General features: G+C 47.4%; 1 protein-coding gene across 2 annotated transcripts in view; it reads right to left on the reverse strand.

Moving 5' to 3' along the window:
* The window catches only part of cdk14 (cyclin dependent kinase 14), a 166,523-nt gene that overhangs the window by 683 nt on the left and 158,340 nt on the right, over positions 1-7,500 (reverse strand). For both annotated transcript variants that reach the window (XM_076280591.1, XM_076280593.1), the window contains one exon: positions 1-537. This exon is cut by the window's left edge and continues 683 nt beyond it. The gene's annotated coding sequence lies outside the window, so the exon portion shown is untranslated. The remainder of the gene's footprint in view (positions 538-7,500) is intronic.

Raw genomic sequence — 7,500 nt, forward strand, 5'->3', positions numbered from 1 at the left:
TATGGTTATAGTTATTGTTATCGTTCTTGGTGTGAATGGCCCTTAAGTATTAGAGCCAAGACATTATTGTTGTTGTTCTGTACAGGTCTATCATACATACTAACATACATTCATACATAGGTAGATACATACACAAGCAGTATGCGTCAGAATCCTCTGGATGTTAACAGGTGTTTTTTTTTGTTTTTTTGTTTAAATGCTGCCCTTTACACATCAGCAAAATGTGAATATATATTTATAACATTCCAAAGTAAACAAAGAATTAAAAAGTTATTGACGAAAAACTCAAATCTGATGTTCTACACACTTGTGTAAAGAACATGTTTACTCTCATACACTAATTTCTGAAAATACTCAGACACACATTTTCTCTCTCTCTCTCTCTCTCACACACACACACACACACACACTTAGAACACCTCTTAGAAAGGTAACACTTTTGGACAAAATAACTTAAGAGATAGGTGAGAGGTCATTTTGGTCTCCTCTTCTTGCTGACCCTCCTTTCCTCTCCTTCAGTCTGTTCTCAGCCTCCACCTGCAACACACAACAAACACACACACACACACACACACACACACACACATAGGGTTAGTTAACCATCACCACCACCACTTTTATCAAAATACACTCAAGTGTAAAAAGAAGCCAAACCGGGATGTGAAATGACGAGAATGCTGAAGAGCAGAGGGAAGAAGAGAAAGAGAAAGGAGAGGAGTGGAGAGAGGTGAGGAGGGGGAAGCAAGGGATAGAGAGAGGAGAGGAGAGAGGAGAGGAGGGGGAAGCAAGGGATAGAGAGAGGAGAGGAGAGAGGAGAGGAGGGGGAAGCAAGGGATAGAGAGAGGAGAGGAGGGGAAGCGGGAGATAGAGAGAGGAGAGGAGGGGAGAGAGGTGATGAGGGGGAAGCAAGGGATAGAGAGAGGAGAGGAGAGAGGAGAGGAGGGGGAAGCAAGGGATAGAGAGAGGAGAGGAGAGAGGAGAGGAGGGGGAAGCAAGGGATAGAGAGAGGAGAGGAGGAGAAGCGGGAGATAGAGAGAGGAGAGGAGGGGAGAGAGGTGATGAGGGGGAAGCAAGGGATAGAGAGAGGAGGGGAGAGAGGTGATGAGGGGGAAGCAAGGGATAGAGAGAGGAGGGGAGAGAGGTGATGAGGGGGAAGCAAGGGATAGAGAGTGGAGGGGAGTAAACAGAAGGAGGAGGACGGCTGCGGACAGAGTAGCAGATTTGGCTGGCTAGCCACTCCGCTAATCTCCTTTCTTCTCCCCTCCCCGCCCAGTGACCATACTGCACTAATAAATAATTCAAGCATCTCCCTGTGTCCTCTATCCCTCGCTCCCAGTCTCTTTCCCTCCTCACACTGCACCCCTCCCTCTCTCCCACCAACTCTCTCTCCATTCTTTTTCTCTCTCCCTCTGTTCATCTTTATCCACTTTTGTCATTCATGCTGGCAGTCACTCACTGACTCAGTCACACACATACTCACACACATTCTCTCTCTCTCTCTCTCTCTCTCTCTCTCACACACACACACACACACACACAAACACACAACCTCTTTCAGCCTCATTCTCTTTTTTTGTCACATACTTACACAAATATGAGCGCCTAAATATATTTTTCAAATATATACACATATCTAGCTGTGCACAGCACATCTCTCTCTCTCTCTCTCCCTCCCTCTCTCTCCCTCCATCTCTCTCTCTCTCTCTCCCTCTCTCTGCGTCCTGTCCATAAAACTCTGGCTCTGGTGAGTCTTCTCAGATGGAGGATGGGATGGATGCCAGGATTCGGAGCTCTTGGAAGGACAGCTCTTTATCAACAGGCATGAGCCTGGGACTCACGGCCCATGGACCGAGCCAGGAGCCCTCCAGCCAATCAGCACAGCCGGCCCCAGAGGCCACGCACCTCCTCTCCCCTTGCGTCCGGCTGGCTGACCGCTGGGTACAAACACAGAAACACCGTCCTCAATCTGTCTCACTAAAAGGGTGGCCTGCCGTCCACCCAGACACGGCTGTGTGTGTGTGTGTGTGTGTGTGTGTGTGTGTGTGTGAGAGAGAGAGAGTGCCAAAACCCTGGAAGTGAGGTGGATTTTTGGTGGGTTGGTAGTTGTCTTCCAAATGTTGGCTCGTCTTAACACCAGACGGCACTCGACAATGCTACCTTTATACTTCTACATGTTGCAGGAAAGCATTAAGAGGGTAAGAGAGAAACACAAGGAAGACACATTCTCATTTTCACAAGCCCTCAGAGATCCCGTAGGACTTCAGTGTTGCCCATCCACTCGTTTTGTCATTTCACTACAGCCCCACGATGGCCATTTGTGTCATTTTCCTCAATGCACTTTATGGCATATCCTGTCAGCGTGTACACAAACGTCTCACAAAACTCCTTTGGTGGAAATCCGTAATGTTTGACTTGGCACTCACTGATGTGGGCTCATTGTTCGGCCGTGTTTGGCTATCAGCGCTGCAGCCCCCCAAAAAACTCGTAAAAACTACACGGGTACTTAAGCGATTCAAAAAAAAAAAACCCTCTTTAAGGTTCTGCGGGGCTTCCAACCTTCTCATGAAGCCTGCTTTGAAGCCACTCAGCCATCAAGCCTCATGGAAAGAGATGCTGGGAAAGCGTTTATGAGGGTTTTACAATACGGGACATTCAATTGGTCCCCTATGGAGTTTGTCCAAAGAAAGCGCTCCCGTTGTAGTGAGAGCGTAGTCCTGGACAGTAGCCAGTGCCCTCCGTATACTAGTAAGATCAATCTGCCGTGCTGTCCTCCTATTGGAAGAGAAAGGGCAATGTGTGGAGGGAGTCTATAGAGACAGAGACCACTGAGCTTAGTGTATAGAGAACAGCTGCACAGAGAGAGAGAGAGAGAGACTAAAAGACTGCTGTGCCTTTCCTTGCTTACTTCCCCACTTCTTCACTTTCTCTCTCTCTTTTAATGGGCCATGTCAAAGCTCACCCTGTCCACACCCTACCTATGTCCTCTCTCTCTCTCTCTCTCTCCCTCTCTTTTTTACAGTATCATAACCAGTCTAAGTCAACAAAGGAATGTGTTGTCTGAGATCTGATTTAAGACCAACAGATGTTGAGTTCCACTTTGGCAGGATCAAAGAGAAAAGGTGGGTTATGTGTGTGTGTGTGTGAGAGAAAGAGTGTGTGTGTGTGTGTGAGAGAGAGAGAATCACAGAATGTGCGTGCATGACTGAATATATGTGCCTTTCTCTGTCCTTGTCTGTGTGTGTGTGTGTGTGTGCCAGCAGTCCCATCCCAAACCAGATGGAGCTGGTGGGTGGGAATTGTAGGAAGGATTCAGAGGCTCTATCAGTGCCTGCTAAAGCCAGCTGTTGTCTATGGATTCGGATGCACTTTAAACTGACAAACCAACTTTGAGGCAGGGCACCTGTGTGTTTATTTTCCGTGTGTGCATGTGGGCAAGCACATGTGTGGGACAAGAGTACTCTGTGAGGTTTTAGCTTCTAGACACAGCGTCTGAGAACTGTCATAGTTGAGGTGACCACCATTCACGTCACTGAGGCTGAGCATCGGCTAAAGTGCATGTAGCAGAGGACAGCAGTATAATTCACTCCCCTACACTGCGATTGATGTGTATGTTTAACTGAAAACGGATACTATAATCGAGGGAGACGAGGACATCAATTCAATGGAGTTAATATTATTAGAAAAGGCTGAGGACAAGCTCGGAAAATTCTTACTGGAACAGAAAATATTTACATAAAGTCTGAAAATGTCTCCGGATTTATATGCATGTCACAGGGAGGCAATGTCATGCTGAGAACCATGTCTCGCTCATGTCCCTCTGTACTACTCTCGATCACTTTTACACACACACACACACACACACACCACACACACTCTCTCTCTCTCTCTTTCACACACGCTCGCTAGCCTCTAGCCGGTAGTCTCTCTGGGGCCATGTTCAAACAGTGAGCACTGCTGAAGCCACCCTCCCATTGTTCTGTGATAGAAGTGCAGTATAAAAGTGCATTACTCATTTTTATTCTCCAATTTTCTGCACTGATAAAACTGCAGGGAGATGCTTTAAGCTGTACTGCAGAAACTTATAAATATAAATGGTGACACAAAACATATAATCATGCTCTCCTACTTGTACTCTCTCTCTCTCTCTCTCTCTCCCTCTCAGACACACACACACACTCTCTCACACACACTCACTCAACTCATTTTTTTGTTCACATTGGAAATTTAAAAAAAGCATTTAAGACAGATGCTCTCCATGTTAGACACAAGGCTGCTCTGTAGTTGACAGAGTTTCACTGGAGCTCAGCGACAGGGGAGATGGGGGCGGGGCTGCTCCTCTGTGGGGCTGGTGGGTCATGACCTTTGACCCTGGTGCTGTGGGGGGGACTCGTCATGTCTGAAAGCGTGTAATGAAGTGAGTCAGAGAGCCATTAAACGCCACTCAGCCCAACACATTCAGCCACGGAGGGGGCTGATGTTTTAATAAGGCTCTTTATGTGTGTGTGTGTGTGTGTGTGTGTGAGAGAGCGAGAGGGAGAGTGAGAATGCATCTAAATCTGAATGGATTATGCATGTGTGTGTGTGTGTGTGTGTGTGTGTGTGTGAGCGAGAGGGAGAGTGAGGATGCATCTGAATGAGATATGCATGTGTGTGTGTGTGTGTGTGTGTGTGTGTGTGTGTGTGTGTGTGTGTGTATGCGTGTGGGTGTGTGTGAGTTCCAAATTAGAATGCATCCACTGGTTGCTATGCGCCCCTCTTTTGAAAAACAAGCCAAAAGACTTTTCAAACTGCGTTCAACAAATGCCTCCACTCTCATCTACATGTTTTAAAAAGCGGGAAGAAATATGTATATGGGAAAATAATGAAATGGCAGATAAATAAATCAAACATAGCCAGGGCTCTCTGCAGGAGTGCAGCACATGAGAGAACTTTCCACTCATTAGCGGCCTAGTGACGCCAGGTTACGGCCACTGCCATGTTTGGTTTCCAAGGCAACCGAGACGTGACCAGGGCTGTCGTGCCGCTGCATGCCCATCACTACTGTAACCCCGGTGATGAGTGCTAGGCCACTAAAAAGAACCCCTGTTACAAGACGGCTTGGCACACACACTTTGGTTTGTCCACTTTGGTTTCCCTGATCATTTTTTAAGACACTGTTTTGGAGGCTGGCGGCTAGAGTGTCAGACTAAAACCTGCCGTCACGGCTGCCAGTGTCCCTCTGAGAACACGACAGGGTGGAAACCTCACGGGAGGGACACGACAACAACCTGAAACGGGGACTGGGTATGATGTACGCTGGCTTTTATGAACACCACAGAGCTAAGTTTTACATGAAGTTGTGGGCTTCCATAGAATATAACTACCGTCAGCATTAGTTGTAAAAGTCCATGATGCCACTATAATGGTGCTGTTGGTATTGGGTTTCCATGAGCTCACTCCCACTGGTTTCTTCAGTTCCATGCTCCTGCACTAATGAGCCACACATACTCACCTGCTAAATACTTCCACCAATCCGGTGAACTCTGCTACATCAAGCAGAAAATTTACACCAGCTACACTGCCTTTTCATCTAAATGCACATTTTTGTGCAATTCTCCAAAAACAGATGCGCAAAAAAAAATGTAGGCTAAAATGTGTGCTTGTTTTTTCCTACACAGTGGTAAAGATCAAGAGACTGTTCTAAGAAAGTGTGAAGCACACGTCCCTTCAAGAAAGTCCTCTCAGGGTACTTCACTACACACACACACACACTGATGAGGACACACACACACACTGATGAGGACACACAGACACACACACACACACACAGTTCACATCAGCTGCAGAGAGATGAGAGAGCAAGGGGAGGAGTGAAGGAGCGGAGGTCCTGATCTTTCCCACCTTTACCTTTAGAGAACAAAAGAAGCAAAACAAACGTGGAACAAAGGAGAAAAAAAATCAATCCACCTCATGTGACATTGGAGAGCTCAGAAAAATAAAAATACAGCACCCTTCATCCTCACTGTCTTGAGCCCTGTATCGATCCACTGCCAACACACAACACTGGGGTCTCCACCTTTCCAATCCCATCCCTCTCTCTCTCTCTCTCTCCCTCTCTCATTCTCTTCTCCTCTCCCAGGGCGGTCACATGTGAGGAGGAGTAATTGAACGGTCCTCTCTGGTGTTCTCGTGTTTACGACTCTCTGAGCACCAAGAGGTCTGGGAGAAGCCCAGGCGTTTCAAAAAAGCACCCACACGTCCGGCAGAATGACCGCTGCTACTAGCCAACCGAACGATCACTGACCTGCTGATCAGATGACAAGATAGACACATGCGCTATTTACTGTATGGATGTGAAGGACGGGGTAGTTTGTAGGGTGGTGTTGTCCATGGCGGAGGTGGAGGTCCTATCGGATATCTATGCTCACCTACATGAAAGGCTAACGCTTTAGAATTGACCGTTGCTCTATGATGCATGTTTGGCTTTGATTTTTACTAGATGGAAAAGACAGAAATACAATCCAAATAGGCAGACATGTGAATAAGTGTGCACGCATACACACACACACACACACAAGTGTGTGGGGAAACAAGGGAGAGAGTAAAAAAGAGTGACAATGAGACTTGGCATGAGACTTGTTTAGGTAGCAGCTACAGCCCCCCCCCCCCCACCCCCACCAAACACACACACACAGACACACACACACACACAAAGACACAGGAGTCGCGGCCCCAGGCCTTGCAGCTATCCATGCCAGATTCCGGCCAATCCTTGTCCACTGACCCACACCCGCCGGGCTGCATGGGAAAGTTGTTTCAGTGCGCGGCACATGGCTTAGGAGCACAGCACGGCAGCTTTAACCCCCACCCTGCTGAATGACACCACATCAAACACACACACACTGGACTTAGAGACGCCTCTCAGGCCTGATAGCGTAGCACGCTATCTCACGCGGTGAGTGTTTTTCTAATCATCAAACACATTTTACTAAACAGTGTGGGCAGGGGGTATGATGGAAAACAGTTGTTGGTATAGTTAAAGCTCTCTCTCTCACACACACACACACAAACAGAGATTGTAGTGCATAGGCACTGTGCTCTATAGTTCCATGTGTTTCCTATTTCCTCTTGATCTGCCTGCTCACTCCTGCTGTAACATTTCTCCCACGTCAGCACTTTTCTGGCTGTTATCAAACACCAGCTACACTCTCTGACACACACACACACACACACACACACACACACACAGGGAGTATTAGTGGATTATGAATGTTAGCTTAGGTCCAGTGTGAGTGGAGCTTGGCCTCAGCTGGTAGAGTCGCTGAGGTGGTGAGGAGCCGCTGTCTCACCGCAGGTGCAAATCATTATACACACATTCCTGCCTGTGCAAGGAGCACGACACGCCTGTTAACTCACACACAGAACTACTCTCATACACCATCCTATACATATGCATATGCAAATGCAAGGGGAAATAAGGACAAAACAGACACATCTCTCTCTCTCACACACACACACACA

Source organism: Alosa pseudoharengus, unplaced genomic scaffold, assembly GCF_046254945.1.
Source record: "Alosa pseudoharengus isolate Yale_2024_CS ecotype anadromous, Long Island Sound unplaced genomic scaffold, YU_APseudo_1.1 YU_APseudo_1.1_scf_12, whole genome shotgun sequence".
NCBI lineage: Eukaryota > Metazoa > Chordata > Actinopteri > Clupeiformes > Clupeidae > Alosa > Alosa pseudoharengus.